Below are 16341 nucleotides of genomic sequence, written 5' to 3'. Positions count from 1 at the left end.
CCCGTTGCAGAGCACAGTCTCCAGACGCGCAGGCTCAGTGGCCATGGCTCACGGGCCCAGCTGCTCTGTGGCATGTGGGATCCTCCTGGACCGGGGCACGAACCCATGCCCCCTGCATCGGCAGGCGGACTCTCAACCACTGCGCCACCAGGGAAGCCCCATGACTCTTTTTTAATTATGGTTTTCTCAGGGTATATGCCCAGTAGTGGGATTGCTAGGTCATATGGTAGTTCTATTTTTAGTTTTTTAAGGAACTTCCGTACTGTTCTCCATAGTGGCTGTATCAATTTGCATTCCCACCAACAGTGCAAGAGGGTTCCCTTTTCTCCACACCCTCTCCAGCATTTATTGTTTGTAGATTTTTTGATGATGGCCATTCTGACTGATGTGAGATGATCTCTCATTGTTTTTCAGTTTGGTTGCTCTCTTCTTTCTTTCTTTTTCTTTTCCTTTTTATGATTCTTCATTTTTTTAAAAAAAATCTTCAAAATATTTTTTTTGTTATTTTTTGCAGTACATGGGCCTCTCACTGTTGTGGCCTCTCCCATTGTGGAACACAGGCTCTGGACACGCAGGCTCAGCAGCCATGGCTCACGGGCCTAGTCGCTCTGCGGCATGTGGGATCTTCCCGGACCAGGGCACGAACCTGTGTCCTCTGCATCGGCAGGCAGACTCTCAACCACTGTGCCACCAGGGAAGCCCAAATCTTCCAATTTTTGTTTGAGGATTTAAAATTCAGATTAAAGTGTTGTGTTTCTCTTTTCTTCTTCTAATAGCTTTGTATGAAATTTGTCTCTCTTTTTTTTTTTTTTTTCTACTCTTGAGTATCTAATGGACAAGATTACTGGTTTGAGGGCTACTTCTTTCAGTTTATCAAAATATGTTTGTTAATGGATACTCTTGTTTCTTGTGGTGATGATAGAGGGTGACAAGTTGTTTAATTTTTGCCCCCTTTTGTTTCTACAAGATTATTACTTCCCATCCCCTTCCCCTTTCCTTTCCCTTTACTACCATATCTTCCCAAGGGGCACCATTCTTCTCTATTTACCTTTCTCCTGAAGAAGCAGTTCTTCTCTAAGGCTGCTACCTCCCTTTCTTCCCAGTTTTAAGTACCTTCTCAATGGTTGGTGCAGTGAATTTCCACATCTCAGACCAATATTGGGGCATTTGGTAATGAAATTTTTTTCTAGGGGTGCTTTTTCTGTATTTCATGAATGTACTCTGTCTCTCTTCTCAAGCAATCCCTCATCTCCACACCCACAGGCATGTAGCCACAGTAAGAACTTTCTTGGTCTCTGGTACTTATTTCTTCAGTTACAAGTAATTTTAATTTAGTGGTATTCTCAGTCTTCTAATAATGTTGAAAATTTGGATCACATGTTTTATTTGCCTTCCTTGTTGCTCTTTTTTGGTTTTGTTTTGTTTTGTTTTTGGCTAGTGTGTGAAGAGATTCACATTTGGCAGTCACCATTATCCTCTATACATAAAGGTTTTTTTTGTTTTTTTTTTACATCTTTATTGGAGTATAATTGCTTTACAATGGTGTGTTAGTTTCTGCTTTATAACAAAGGGAATCAGTTATACATATACATATGTTCCCATATCTCTTCTCTCTTGCATCTCCCTCCCTCACACCCTCCCTATCCCACCCCTATACATAAAATTTTAAATAGATAGTTATTTTTGAAATTAAAATTGTATCAGAAAATACATGGCAAAGCCTCCATATGTACTGTCATAGCAAGAAGAATCTCTCAGTCTGCAGGTTATATTCTGAAAATATCCATTTCTTTTTAGCAGAGCAATATTGTGTTGTTTTCCTGGAAAACCACCTTTCTCTGAACAAGTTAGTATGTTTCAAGAAATGTTTTTCATAAATATATAACAGAAATAAATTAGAGTTAGTATCTCTGGACTCAATCTTGTGATCCTGGTACTTAATCTGGTTAGTTTATGGTTTAATTGAGTAGCTTTTCAGCTCTTCCTTTCCTCCCTTCCCATAAATTATCTTAGGCTTACTCTAGGCTCAGGGAAATTTAGTGTGTGGTAGCGGAGTGAAAGTTTGACTACATAAGCAGAAATTATGAGGGTATTTCAATTATTTGAAGGAATTAGTAAATTACTATCATTAGGAAATAAAACACCAGGTTGTTTAATATAAAAGTGTCAGAAGACTTTTCTTAGATGGACTGTCTGCATCAGTGTAGTGGTAACTAACTCTCCTGAGCCCACCAACTGCCAAAGGAGCAAAACCAACAGCCTGCTCCAAGGAGACCAGATGGACAACTCTACAGGACAGTGCATCCAGGGAGAGCTGTCTGTCTGTGACTGGGTGAGTGCTCACCAACAATATTCATTGATTATTTTACTGCCTGCCATGGATATTAAAAAGAAAAACAGTCACGGTGTCATGATTTTTATTTATGCTAAAATATCTGTTGAGGATGAACCATGTTCCATGCACTGTTCTAGCACTGGAGAGACAGCAGTGAATAAGACAGATCAGGTCCTTGTCCTCATGTAGCATATATCCTGTAGAGAGAAATAAATAAGATAAACAAATAAACATTTAAATGCCAAATATTATTTTCTATAGTAAAGTGCCATGAAGGAAAAATAACAGTGTGATATGATAGAGAATCTGAATTAAGGGATGTCCATTAGGAGTGTTATCACAGAAGTCTTCTCTGAGAGATGACATTTAAGATTAGACTTTTTTTATTAATTTTTTTGGAGCATGGTTGCTTTACAATATTGTGTTAACCACCACTGCACAACAAAATGAATCAGCCATACACATACGGATATCCCCTCCCTTTTGGACTTCCCTTAGGTTACCACAGTGCATTAGGTAGAGTTCCCTGTGCTATACAATATGATTAGACTTGAAAACGCATAGAAAGCTAATCATATGAAGAACCAGAAGAGCTTCTTAGAAAAAAGGAAGAGCAACTGAGTTTGGCTCACTTAAAGAACAGAATTTAAGGAACAGCCAGTATGGCTGGAACATATTAAGCAAAAAACTGAGTGATTTGAGATGTCAGAGAGGTAGAGCAGAGCCAGACATATGTAATGGAAAAATAATTGTTCATTTGAACTGTAACGCAAGGCCATCAGAGAATTTAAAATGAGGGAGGACTTTAATGAGAGGGGACTTTCAGAATATGAGGACATCCTCTGGTGGAGGAATCTAGCTCCAACAACCCTGGATCTCCCCTCAAGTCTGTTGACCTCTTCTACACATACTTTCCAAAGAATTGTGGAGCACATAAAAATCTTCAGTTCCCACTCATGATTTTCAAGCCCACAGTCCAAATGAACCACTGTAGCGTCTTTTTCCTTTGTAAATGACTTGACCTATGTCCTTTGAGTTCATACTAGAAATCTGCTAGTCAGAAAAGGAATTCTTGGGCTTCCCTGGTGGCACAGTGGTTGAAAGTCCGCCTGCCGATGCAGGGGACACGGGTTCGTGCAGCGGTCCGGGAAGATCCCACATGCTGTGGAGTGGCTGGGCCCGTGAGCCATGGTTGCTGAGCCTGCGCGTCTGGAGCCTGCGCTCCGCAGCGGAAGAGGCCACAACAGTGAGAGGCCCACGTACCGAAAAAAAAAAAAAAGGAATTCTTGATACTGTAAGAGCTACTTATTTAACCTAGAGTGACTAATAAGGTTGTAAAGAGCAATGGCAACATAGAAAATATTCAGACATTCAGGTAAACTGGGAAAGTAGGTTAAGTGGCTTCTAGCCATATACATATGATTAACATATATACATATATTTTAAATATATAAAATACATCATGTATATACATGTATGTCTAATATATATGAAATATAGGATATATGTATCAACTCCCCCAGATAGAAAACCAGTTGGAGAGGAGTCCAGGCTTTGAGCCAATTTTTTTCAATGTCAAATGGTACAGATTTTTGGGAAAATAAATAATTATGTCCAGATAAAGGTTAAAGTAAAATTTCTTTTAAGCAGAGATTCTCATTTGGTAATTGGATGGCAGTGAAATGCTCAGATTTGCTGGTAGTAGGTCATAATTTCCTCTTAAGCTATGCTTTGTGCTTTTTTGTGTACTGAGGTACTTATGCTATATGTTCCTCATATTATTACTGAATACTCAAAGGAAGGGCAATAGCAGTAATGAAATGGCATTTCTGACTTAATTTTCTTCAAAAACAAACAAATTTTCTTCAATTCAGAGTCCCAAAATATAAATTTTACACATTTTGTCTTTGTCTAGATGGATTTATATTTTTTGGTTCCTCTATCAGCAAATTGCCATATTTCTCATAATTAACTTTCAAGGTAATAGTTCATTAAGGTAAAACATGATTTATATGTTCTTTTTATAGTGAGTAACTATTAATGTGATACTAAAAAAATGCTTTCCATTTCAAATATAAGCAAACTAAAAAATTGCAATTTTTAACTATAAAACTGTATCTATGCTATTCCTTACCTTCCATCTAGTTAATTTATATTTGTTTTTAAAGCTTGGATTCATTTGCCACTTTCCTTGAAGACTTCTCAGATAACATGTAACAGAAGGTAGAAGGGAGTTACTTCCTTTTTCTTTAGTTCTTACCAGGATTCCCAATCAATCAAATATAGCCTTTGCCTTCAAGAAGCTTTTTATTTGTAATGAAGAGAGCTATACCAGCAAAAGCCTATAATAAAATATTATAGTATCATAATAAATTTATTTGTAAAGCATAGATGTACAGAAGAGAAGTAACTGTATCTGGGTGTGGGTGTGAGAGGAGAGTTTGGGTTTCACAAAAGAAATAGCAGCTAATACAGTTTCAGAGAATACACGAGAGTTTATCTGGTTGAAAACAGTCTGGGTAAGGGAAGAGAGAAGAATAGTTCACAGGTTGAGAGAACACTGGATGTGAAGACAGGGTCAAACAAAAAGCATGGTATTATGGGTGCTCTGTTTTGTTTGTGTTCCTAATTCATCCTTTTTTTTTCCCCCACAGGCAACAAACATTTTTTTGAGTACTTATTATGTCCCATGGACTGTTTGTTCTAGAAATGAGCACACAACACTGAACAAAAGAGAGTCAATTTAAGCCCTAGTGGAGATTAAATTCTAGAGAGAAGTAAGGGCATATTCTGCAAGACAGGCAATAAAGCAAAGGAATACAAAAGTTGTATAGTATTGTAGTTGATGAAAAGTGCCACTGAGGAATAAGAGGTAGGGATGTCAATTTTAAATGAGGCAATCAGGGGTAGGCTCATTAAGAAGATAACATTTTAATAAAAATCTGAAAGAGTTTATACAGAAAACAAGGAAGGACATTTCAGGAAGTGAGATCAGCAAGTGCAAAACCCTTACGATTGGAGTGTGCCTCACTTATTGGAAGAATAGCAAGGAGACCAATGCAGTTCCAATCCATTTTTTTATTCTCTTCATCCTTATGCTTTAGGCATCATCAAATTCTCTCAATTCTTAAGCATGACTTGCTATTTTATATTATGTATCTTTCACATTCGTTTTCCAGCTCGGAATAGCTTCTTAAACTCTGGATACTAACAATTCTTCCTTTGAAAGTCCACCTAAACATCATCTTGTTTTTCCTCTCTCAGATATACTGAGATTCTGTTTTCATAATGTTCCTTTGTGCCACTAAACAAGATAATTATTACAGTTTGGGTATTTTGAGTTTTATATGATTTTCAATCATCCAAGTAGAAAAATTTACTAGAGAAATGGATTTGTGAGCCTGCAATGCAGAGTATATCCAATGTTGGAGACAGAGATTTAAAAAATTATCTTATAGGAGGATGTTAGAACCAGAAGAACTTATAACATCACACACTAGAAAAGGCAAAGAGATAAAAGAGTCAAGCAATGGGTATACAATTATTTGTTAAATTAATATTGATAGAAACAGAGAGAAAGAGAAAAAGAATTTGGGGAAGGAGCTTTAGATTTCTTAGAGAACTAAGAAGAGAACCAGGAAAGAAGTTAAAAAGTAGTAAGGATATGTGAGGGTCACAATGGCAAATTTTCAGTTCTCAAGGTCTTGTTCTGTAATTAGAGGAAATGCAGGGTCAGAGTAATTTTTCATGAAAGAGACTTAAACATGCTTTTATGAAAGGAGGAGGTCTAGAAAAATGGATATTGTCAGGATAAGAGATATAAATGACAACTGCTGAAAAGGAGACAGGAGGAGGAAGGTGGAGAAGAAAACAATATATTTGGTTATAATTGAAACTAGTCAACCTTCAGTCAGAACATCCATGAAAATCCAGGGAAAATCTGTAGTTACAAAAGCCTAGTAAACTAATAATGTCAAACAATAATTTGCTAATTTCTGGATAGATGATTTCTTTTCAACTTTTATGTCTCTTAACTTTTTATAGTTTCTATAATAAGCATAATGATTTATTACATTATGTTAGATTATCCAAGAAACTGATTCTAGAATCAAACTTTGTGTGCAGAAAATTTGGGGTGGGGGGTAAATTTGTATTTAGACAAATTTTCTTTTTTGCCCTCGAGCATAGTTGTAGTTGCAGTTTTAAAATCTTGGTCTGCTAATTCAAATATCTGCCTCTAATCTTAAGTATGTTACCTTTTCCTGTTTTTTTTTTTTCTTTTTGTAGGAGGGGTATCAGGAGCAGACAGGTTTTTCTAGTTATTTTAGATTATATCCTGGACACTGTGACAATACATTGTGGAGATTCTGGATTCTTTTTTCTTTCTTTTTTTTTTTTTTTGAAGAGTATTAATATGGTTCACTTTTTGTTTTAGAAGGCAGTTACCTTAGCTGAACTCGAACTTCAAACTCTGTGTCCTGTTTGGCAGGCAGCAGTTGAAATTTCTGGTAAGTTCTTATACTAGTTTCCTTTGGCTACTGTAACAAATTATCACCACAATAAAACAAAACAATTATCTTCTCACTTAAAACCACAAAATTTATTTTTCTCACAGTTTGGAAGTCCAGAATGTCCAAATCAGTATCATTGGGTCAGAATCAGTGTCAGCATGGCCACCCTCCTTCCAGAGGATTTAGGGAGTATATGTTCCTTGCTCCTTCCAGGTTTTGGTGGCTTTGGGAATTCCTTGGAATATGGCTGCATCCCTCCAAATTTCAAGGCCAGAATTCTCAAATCTCTCTCTCTGCTTTGTCTTCGCATGTCTTCTGCTCTGTGCATAGTAAAATCTCACTCTGTCTCCCTCTTATAAGGATACATGTGATTGCATTTAGGATGGAGCAGGATAATCTGAGATAATCTTCCCATCTCAAGATCCTTAATCACATCTGCAAAGACTTTGCCATACAAGGTAACATTCACAGGTTCCAGAGATTAAAGAGCATTATTCCATCTACTACAGTTCTGTTAGCCTTATTTGGGCTGCTCGGAGTCTTCCCTGTGTATCCACAGTTCAGAAGTCAGTTTAAAATTTGGCTTATACTCTCAATCGAGGACTCTCTCTTTCTGTATCTCTCCTTTCTGTGATTTCCCCCTCTCATTTTCTTTGTTCCATCATTATCCAGAACTCTGTCCTCTGGTTCTTTAAACCAGAAATTTTTTTTTTTTTAAGACTTATCATGTTGTCTTCTGATTCTTCAAGGCAGAAAGGTTTTATTTATTTGTGTATTTATTTATTTTAGTTTTATTCATCCTGTTTGGAACATACTGGAAACTTTCCTCAAGACAAAAGCTGTATAAAATGGGAAATTCACTCTCTGTCATTTCCCTTTCCCACGTGTAGACATCTTGTCAAGTTCTGCCTGCTTTTGACTATTTTCCAGTGGCCTCAAACAGGTTTTATTTTTTCTTTCTGCTAGAGCTTATCATTTGTACCTGTATGGAGGATGGTTCCACAATAGCTATTCCTCTGTCAACAGAAGCTGAACTTCTATGTTTTTTTAAGAGTACATGGGACTTTCGCCAAAACTGCCTTATAATTTTGTATTATAAACAAAGCCTCAAAAAATTGCCAAAGGTTGAAATCCTTTCAGAATATTTTTCTGACAACAATAAAATTAAACTAAATATTTCAAACAAAAAGATAAGTACCCGAAGTGACTATAAACTAAACAACATATTTTAAAATTATCATTGGATCAAAAAGCACGAAAAACAGAGAAAACAGAGTTTAGAAAAATATTTGACCTGAATGATAATGAAGATAAGACATATTAAAACTTGTCAGGGGCTTCCCTGGTGGCGCAGTGGTTGAGAATCCGCCTGCCGATGCAGGGAACACGGGTTCGTGCCCTGGTCCCGGAAGATCCCACATGCCGCGGAGCAGCTGGGCCCGTGAGCCATGGCCGCTGAGCCTGTGCGTCCGGAGCCTGTGCTCCGCAACGGGAGAGGCCACAACAGTGAGAGGCCCGCGTACCGCAAAAAAAAAAAAAAAAAAAAATAGAGAAGAATACCAAATCAAAACTGAGTGAAGTAAGAGAAAGGAAGTAATAGAGGTAAGAGCAGAAATCAATAGAATACAAAACAAACATACAATAGAATAAAGTAATAAAGCCAGAATTGATATTTGAAATGATTAATAAAATTTCTAAACTGGAACACTGACTAGTGAAAAAACAATATTTATCAAAATTAAGAAAATTGGACTGTATATACAAATCTAATATATATTAAACACATAATAAGGGATATTATGAATAATTTGAGGTCAATAAATTTGGATAAAATCGACAAATTCATTTTTTTGTTCTTTTCCTCTTGCTTTTTTTAAAGGAATCATATATATAATTTTTGGCTCTGGTGCCCAGAGTTTTATTTTCTGTTATTTTAAAAAATATTTATTTATTTATTTGGCTGCATTGGGTCTTAGTTGCAGCACGTGGGATCTTTCGTTGTGTTGCACAGGCTCAGTAGTTACGCTGCGTGGGCTCTCTAGTTGTGGTGTGTGGGCTCTGGAGCACGTGGGCTTAGTTGCCCCAGGACATGTGGGATCTTAGTTCCTGGAACCTGCCTCCCCTGCATTGGAAAGTGGATTCTTAACCACTGGACCACCAGGGAAGTCCCCCCCTCCACGCCTTGCTTCTTTTGGTTGTTTTGAGGGTAGGATATATATTTGGGTAGATGACCTTTTATAAAGATGCTGATACTATATTCTTAGCAAATAGTTTTGTATTGTGCAACTTTACCCCTCATCTTATGGTATAGGAAACCGAGTTTTAAAGTTCAGTCTCTGTCCTCTCAGTTAGTTACTAGAGTAGAATGAAGGTCTCTTAACACTCTGTTCTATGGTCCTATGTCCACCTCAGATGGTGAAGGTGTCCATCATTTCAAGGACATACTGAAGAAAATAGAATTTTCAGTATCTATAACGGCAGTTAGGAAAGAAGGGAAAGGACATGCTAATTAAGGTTGTTAGTGAGAGTTCATAATAGTATATGACTGCCTGCTCTCCATGAAGAGAGACTGAAGGTGCAATTTAATAATTGAATTGAGAATTGGCCCCTCCTTATGCGTTCCTTGAGTTGAAATAATTTGGAGGGCATATTGGCTATAAATTAAGGAGTAACATGCTCTTTTGTTGCATTCCACATTGATTCTTATTATACAAATTAAGCAATATTAAAGAGAAATAGTTGACTCTATTGTGAAACAATGGAATCTGTGTGAAGATATCCTTGCAATGTTAGCATGTGGCTTTTTTGTAAATCTGACCTTCTGGTACACAGCAGTCAGTGACAAAACAAAAAAATAGTCTATTCTTACTCTTAACCTCCAAAAAGATTGCAGTGGTTCTCGGTGAGTAGCAAGCTGCTGCTGTTGACTGTATCTCTAGTCTTTAGTACTTGAAAACTATCTGCCCAGCCTGCTTCCCGCCACGTGGTACTGATAGTGTGTGTGTGTGTGTGGGGGGGGGGGGGCTGTGCATGCACACACATCCCTTTGCCTGTGTTCCCAATCGGCTCTGTAAAAGCTAGGTCAGTAGGCTGATGTGATCTTCCTTGAGATGCTGCAGGCTGGGTTTAGCATGATTGTCTTCAAACCAGTTTCTGCTGTGTTAAGTTTGCTTGAAATTTTGATTGGAAAAGCACTTTTTTTCTTACTCTCCCACCCTCTTTCCCATAACAGGCTGTTAGCAACTGTTCTCCTGGGAAGCTTCAAAGTGAGGAAATGGTGGGTTGAGCAGAGGAGAAAGAAAAGGAATACATGCTGTGGAAAGCTGTACTGTTGCTGTAGTTTCCTTTCCTCTCACTGAGATTTAATCACTGGTTGGAGAAAATTGGAATGTTTCAATAATGAGGGCCAGAGCAGGGTGGAAGAAGGAGAGGATGGCAGGAGAATTCAATAATAGGGCCAATGGGAGATTAGCAATGTAATGCCCAGTAAATTGTGCTCTGGAACTCTGCCAGTGGTTAGGGAAGCAGAGCCATCCAGGGAACAAGGAAAATTTTCCTAGTGTTTCTCTTGAAGATTTGCAAATAATACCAGGCTGCCAGATAAGGGAGATTGAGACATGTTTCTGCAGTTCTCTTCTTCCTCACTTTAGGGACAATGTGTGCTAGAGGCAATCTGTCTAGTTGATCACCCATTTCTATCCACTTTCTTTATACTCCCACACTAGCCCCAGTTATTCTGATCTCAATCTTGTGAGGCAGACCCCAAACATAAAAGCAAACTGAGTCTCAGATACTGATTATGTCCTACTTAATTTCCAGTTAAAATGGCATGCTTTCATATATATTTATAGATGCTGGAAGATGAGTATACCATTGTGTCCGTTCTGAAAACTTCAATAGACTGTGTGGTTTGGGGAGGAGACCAGCTAAGAACTCTCCTGGATGAGATATACCAGAAAAATTTATTGTTCATTTAGGTGGAAAAAGTAAGGAACTGGGTTCTAGAGCCAGCTTTGCCCCTAACTAGATACACAACCTTGGGCAAGTTATAATGCCTGAATCTCTTCTTCCTAGAATAATGGGTGGAAATTGATGACTTCTAATGTTCTTTAAACTTTCAAATTTTGTAATGCACGTATTCATCAATAAGTATAGGTTGGATATTTCCTACATGTGAAGCATTATATACACACTATTTTTTATTACCTTTTGTTTCAAAGGAATACATTTCCATGGCTACTTCAATTTCCCCAATTGTGAAATGGGGCTAATAATGATGCTCCTTCTTACTTAAGAACATAGATGGGGATTGTATCTGCAAGTGATTTGGAAAATGTAAAATGCTCTGCAGCAGATATTTCTGATATATCCACATACATAATAAACATGTATTCCAGGAACAGATATGGAAGTTTTGCTCTCTGAGATGATAACCAATAACCTGGAGACAATTTGCTTTATCTGAAAATATATGAGGTACCTATGACCAGATGGACTTAAACTAATACTGTTCCCAAGTTGTCTGTGTGCGTATGTGTGTGGGCACACACCAGCTTGCCTATTTCATTCTTCACTAATATTTGTTGAAGAAATGAAGGAATGAAAGAATGAGGATAGAATAATTCAGTAATCCCATGCTAACCTCAATGCTCAGTGTTTTTCCTTGATACTCTGCCTTCTCACTGCTTAAGTCTAGAGGAGGGTGTGCTATAGTTCATTGTGACTCAAAATAATCTATGCTCAGGGATCAAAAGATGTTATTGTTGATTATACACACTTCCTCTACAATATTTTACTGTCTTGTTTCTTGAATCCCTTTTTAATAAGTTCAATGTATTATTCTTACTTCATTCCCTAACACCTAACACAGCGTGTGACACAGATTAAGTGCTCAGTAAATGCAGCAAGTCATCAACAATTTGTCCAATTCAATGGAACAATTGGTATGGGTGCATAGGTGGAGGCATAAGGCTAACAGGAATATTATGTAGAAACATGAATGATGGGATCTTGAAACTTGCTATTACATTTTAGTTATTTCTATTCAGTGTTAAAAGGGTTTCTGACATGAGTCTTATCTATTGTTCACTATAAATTATCTCTAAGATTCCTTCTGACTTCCAAATACATTAATTTGATTCCTCCAGTTTCATGAAGAGAACATTGAAGAGTCTGGCTTAACAGTGATAAGAACCATACGCACGAAGAGCCTACACTTGTTTAACATTTGATAACAATGTCATCTCCACAGTTGTCCAGTGAGCCACATCCATCATAAGCTCTTTGAGGCTGGGAGCTCAGTCATGGTCAGCACTAGTTAAGACAGCTACTTAATTTAGGTGGATGAGGAACTTGGCTATTTGCAGAAAGGAAGCAGCCTGTGAGGGAGAAGACTGATTCCTTATATGGCATTAGAATAAGACACCTCCCTACCCTCAATTTTGCTTGTGATTTTCTATGATTATTCCTCAACTAAGAAGTCCCTTGAATTCCACAGCTTTCTGACTCCACCTGGACCAGTGGCAGAGATAGAATGTGGGCAGAAAATGGTTTTACCCTCGTCCTCCTTCACCTAAAAGGCAAGCTTGGGATCATATAGATTTGGGTTGGCTTATCCACCCTCTGCTCCTCAGGGTTTGAGCACAAAAGAAATGATGGCCCAGTATCAGGAGAAAGGGAACAGATTGATTAGTCAGCCTGGTGGTGATTGTTTGAAGACTTTTACCACCAAATGAACTGCCCAAGGCAAGTCTCTTATGCAGTTTGGCTTTAATTGCCTTCTTTTACTCTTTTTTGAGAGGTTATTATTGTAACACTTTTCCATCGAAAACAGTGTTCCTACCAGCGGGTATTTTGGAGTCTCCTGCGCTACAGAATAAGCAGTTCAACATTTTCTCCACATGAAATACTGCCATGTTACATTTAGGGGAAAGAATGGAAACTTGAAATAAAATTCTCATGCTTTTTCTTTTTCTTATGATTTTTTTCACTTAATTATATGTATTTTTCTATTTTGCTTCATTCGTTACCGAAGTTCGTGCCTCTGTATCGAGGCACTCACTGCTCCTGATATTTTCGCTGTCAAATCTCCCAGAGCAGATGGTCCCTTCAGGGAAGCTCTGGAAAGTGCTGGGTGTCTGGTTCTGGCTGGTCCCTCCCTCCCTCTTGGGGTCTCAGATGACAAGTCAACAAACCAGTTTCCCTCCTCTTAGGGGTCTTTGATCCAGTAGCAGCAGGGTTTGGTTCCAGCGACTGCAGAGACCCTTTGCGGTTGGGTTTAGCAGCTACCCGGGTCCGCAGCGAGCCCTGGTCCTGGGGTGAGAGTGACATTCCTCCTGTCCAATCAGAGACTCGGCTTTCTCTCTGGTGCCCGCCCCAGTTCCCTCGCCGCCCCAATAAGCGCTCTAAAAGGCCGGGCTTCTGCTGTCAAGTAGCTGGGGTGGGCTCGGCCTAGGCGAGGAGGGGCGCCGGGTGGGGAGATGCTCTCCCAGGTGTCTGTGGCGGAAGTGGGAAACCTGTAGGTTATGGTCCAGCTGTGCCGCGCCAAGGCGAGCAGGAGCAGGGAACAGGTAGGAGGCAGGACTTTCCCTTCTTTGCAGACAGAATAAAGAATGCGTGTTTTCCTGCTGCTGTTGCCTCCCTTCCCCTTCCCCCAGCCCCGCCCCGCCCTCGTCACCCCCAGATCTCCTGTAGTCGCCGCAGCTCTCATCGAGAAGGACGGCAGGAAAGACTGGGTGGAGGGTGTGTGGTGCTGGGAAGGAGGGTTACGGAATGCCGGAGCCCGGGGTGACGGGCGGGGCAGGGCGGCAGTACTACGGGAGAGGGCACCGAGCCCCCTCTCCGTCTCGTCAACTTTCCTCTCGGAGGCTGCGGCCGCCACCGCCGGCGACTCGCCCAAGGGATGCCAAGTCGACCTGGCAGGGGAGGGTCTGGGAGAGCAGACCTGTCAGCAGCCGGGAACCTGCAGGTCTTCCTAAATCGAGAAGAGAAGAGCATCTTCTCCTCCCCACGCCTATCCGCACCCACTCGTTTCCCCTCTCCTCCCTTGCCTCTAGACTAGTACAACCCTGAAAAACTGGGAATGATTGCGCTGAGGGGAAGAAGGACTTGTATGTTCCCTGGCCGCTGTTAAGAACCGGCTCCTTTCGGGAGTGGGGGGTTGGGAAAAAAGCCTGCAACTCGCAGGGCATTTTCCAGTTAATTACGTCTCCACTGAGAAGACATCAGCCCTTCTCCCCTATCTGCAGCAGACTGAGGAGGGAAGAGGCAAGGAAGGCTTGGCTTCTTCTCTCCTAGCCTTACGCTCTTTATCGGAAACCACCTTCTCGCCTAGTTTCTAAAAGATGGGTCTATCCTGGGGGATTTGCGGAGAGTCAAGTAATCGTGCCGAAATGGGCTCCCAGGGGCTGCAAGGCAGCCTCCTTGGGTGACCGCATCTGGGTAGTAGGTGTTGGCCCAGTGCCGTTTCCTGCCGGAGTTAGACTGCTGGAAGCAGTAAGCAGAATTGCAGAGAAATTAGACGCTGCATCACTCTCAGCGATTGATGACACCCTGCTTTGACAATTGCTGAAACATTCGGGTGATGGGAAGGGGGGAGAGGGGAGAAGTTGCAACCTTTTCTCATTTATTCATGACACATCCAGCATGGGCATTTGTACACGTACTTGTGTGTGCATATCTCCAAGGTGGAGCTATATATAGCTCCTGCTCACCAAGCCCTGTTTGCCTGCTGCTGAGCAGGCTGCCTTGGTCTTCTGAAGCAATCTGGAAGCACTGAGTGGGAGGGGAAAGAGGGAATCAAATTCTCCATTAGGGGAAAAGCCAGAGAAGATGCACTCAGACTGAGGAAACCTTGCATGAAATAATGTTTCTCTATTGCACATGAAGATCAATATTTCCAAATATTATTTTGAATACATTCTTAGAGTGCTATTTGATCTTCATCCATTTCCCTGCATTTTTCAGCTTCACATGAGCCTTATCAGCCTGAAATGTAGCACATATATCAAATAAATATGAGTCATATGTGGGATATTTTATTAAATTCATCAGAGCATAATGGTTTCCCTATGCCTGTACCTTGGTTGATCGGTGGTAAATTTATTTGGGTAGTAACTCACAGCTGGCAGCATTAGGGGATCTGGGGGAAAATCCCAGATCCACTCACTTTATAGGATATAGAACTAAGGGACCTTTGGAATCTTGGAGAGTAATTTTGATATATTTCTTTGTACAAATTTTACTTGTGGACCTGATATTTAAACTTGTGCTGCTGTTTTATATCATATCTATTTGCATGACATGGACTTTCTTTTATAGGTGTATGTGCATTTATTTTTCCCATTGGCTGGAATTAGTTAATCTTGATGAAAACCTTTCCATTTTCTTAGATGAGAAAACTAAGATTTAGAGGACATAAGTAATTTGTTTAAAATCTTCTGAAAGTCCACTATTTCAACCCTAATATTCCAACAACCTACTGTGAATTAATTGCATAGCAGTTTACCATCAAATAGAATTCTTCAGTTTCCCATGGTTTTTGGAACTGGTAACAATATTTGATCAATATTGATACAGTATAGACCAAGGTTATTCAGTTATTCAGACACTAAGTCTGTTTTGTTGCTTGACCATTATTTGTATGTCTGATTTGTCTTCTAATTAGGCAGTTAGTACTTTGCAGAAAAAGACCATGACCTACATTTTGTATAGCCTACAGTTCTAAGTAGGCTCAAATATTCTTACTGAGGAAGAATCATCATAAGGAATTGTTTGGATGGATGAAGCAATGATTTTGGGTAATCCATTTATTGATAGAAGGCTATGTGTTGAGAACTACTTTTGGAAGCTTCCTTTGGCTCCACTGTCTTCTCCATGAGCAGGAATGAATGACATGAGACATTTCTATATCCTTCCAAAGAATGATTCTATTTCCTAGTAGAGGTTATGACTGTGTACAGGTTATTCTATATATACTCTCATATCTTCTTCCCCTTGAGACCAAGTTGAAAGATAGACAATCCATATTTCTCCACACAAAACATGCCATGCCATGTGCCTTATTTTTAAAAAAGTGATCAACAGGGTCCATCCATTTCTACAGATAAATTGGCCATGATCTATGTCATATCAAGAACCAATCCTCTCTAAGTCATCCGTAAGCCCTTCAAGTCCAGTACTTGTTTTCTTTTTATTGGTACATTCAGTTTTCTTCCCTTTTGATCTGCCATTTCTGCTGTATTGTCCACCTCCTCCTTGAAATTTTACTTCTTGGTACCACAGTGATCTGATGTCATAATTATTCTCTCACTTTTTATAACCCTGTCTTTGTGCCCCTCTTATGTCTTCTTCCTGCTCCTAGCTTTCAAATGAATCCCCCAAATGGATGGCAATTTTATTAGAAATAAAACTTTCCTTTGCATTTCCGTTTCTATTCTCTCCTCCATGAGTCATTCCAAAATATTATCCTGGTGGCTAAGAGCACAGGTATTAGAA

General features: G+C 39.5%; 1 protein-coding gene across 1 annotated transcript in view; it reads left to right on the top strand.

Moving 5' to 3' along the window:
• The first annotated feature begins 13297 nt into the window (after positions 1-13297).
• Positions 13298-16341, top strand: part of CNTN1 (contactin 1) — a 371087-nt gene continuing 368043 nt past the window's right edge. The window contains exon 1 of the mRNA XM_079938240.1: positions 13298-13415. The gene's annotated coding sequence lies outside the window, so the exon portion shown is untranslated. The remainder of the gene's footprint in view (positions 13416-16341) is intronic.

Source organism: Stenella coeruleoalba, assembly GCF_951394435.1.
Source record: "Stenella coeruleoalba genome assembly, chromosome: 11".
Lineage (NCBI taxonomy): Eukaryota > Metazoa > Chordata > Mammalia > Artiodactyla > Delphinidae > Stenella > Stenella coeruleoalba.
The sequence above is the reverse complement of the archived record's forward strand: the minus strand, read 5'-3'. Positions and strand labels throughout refer to the sequence as shown.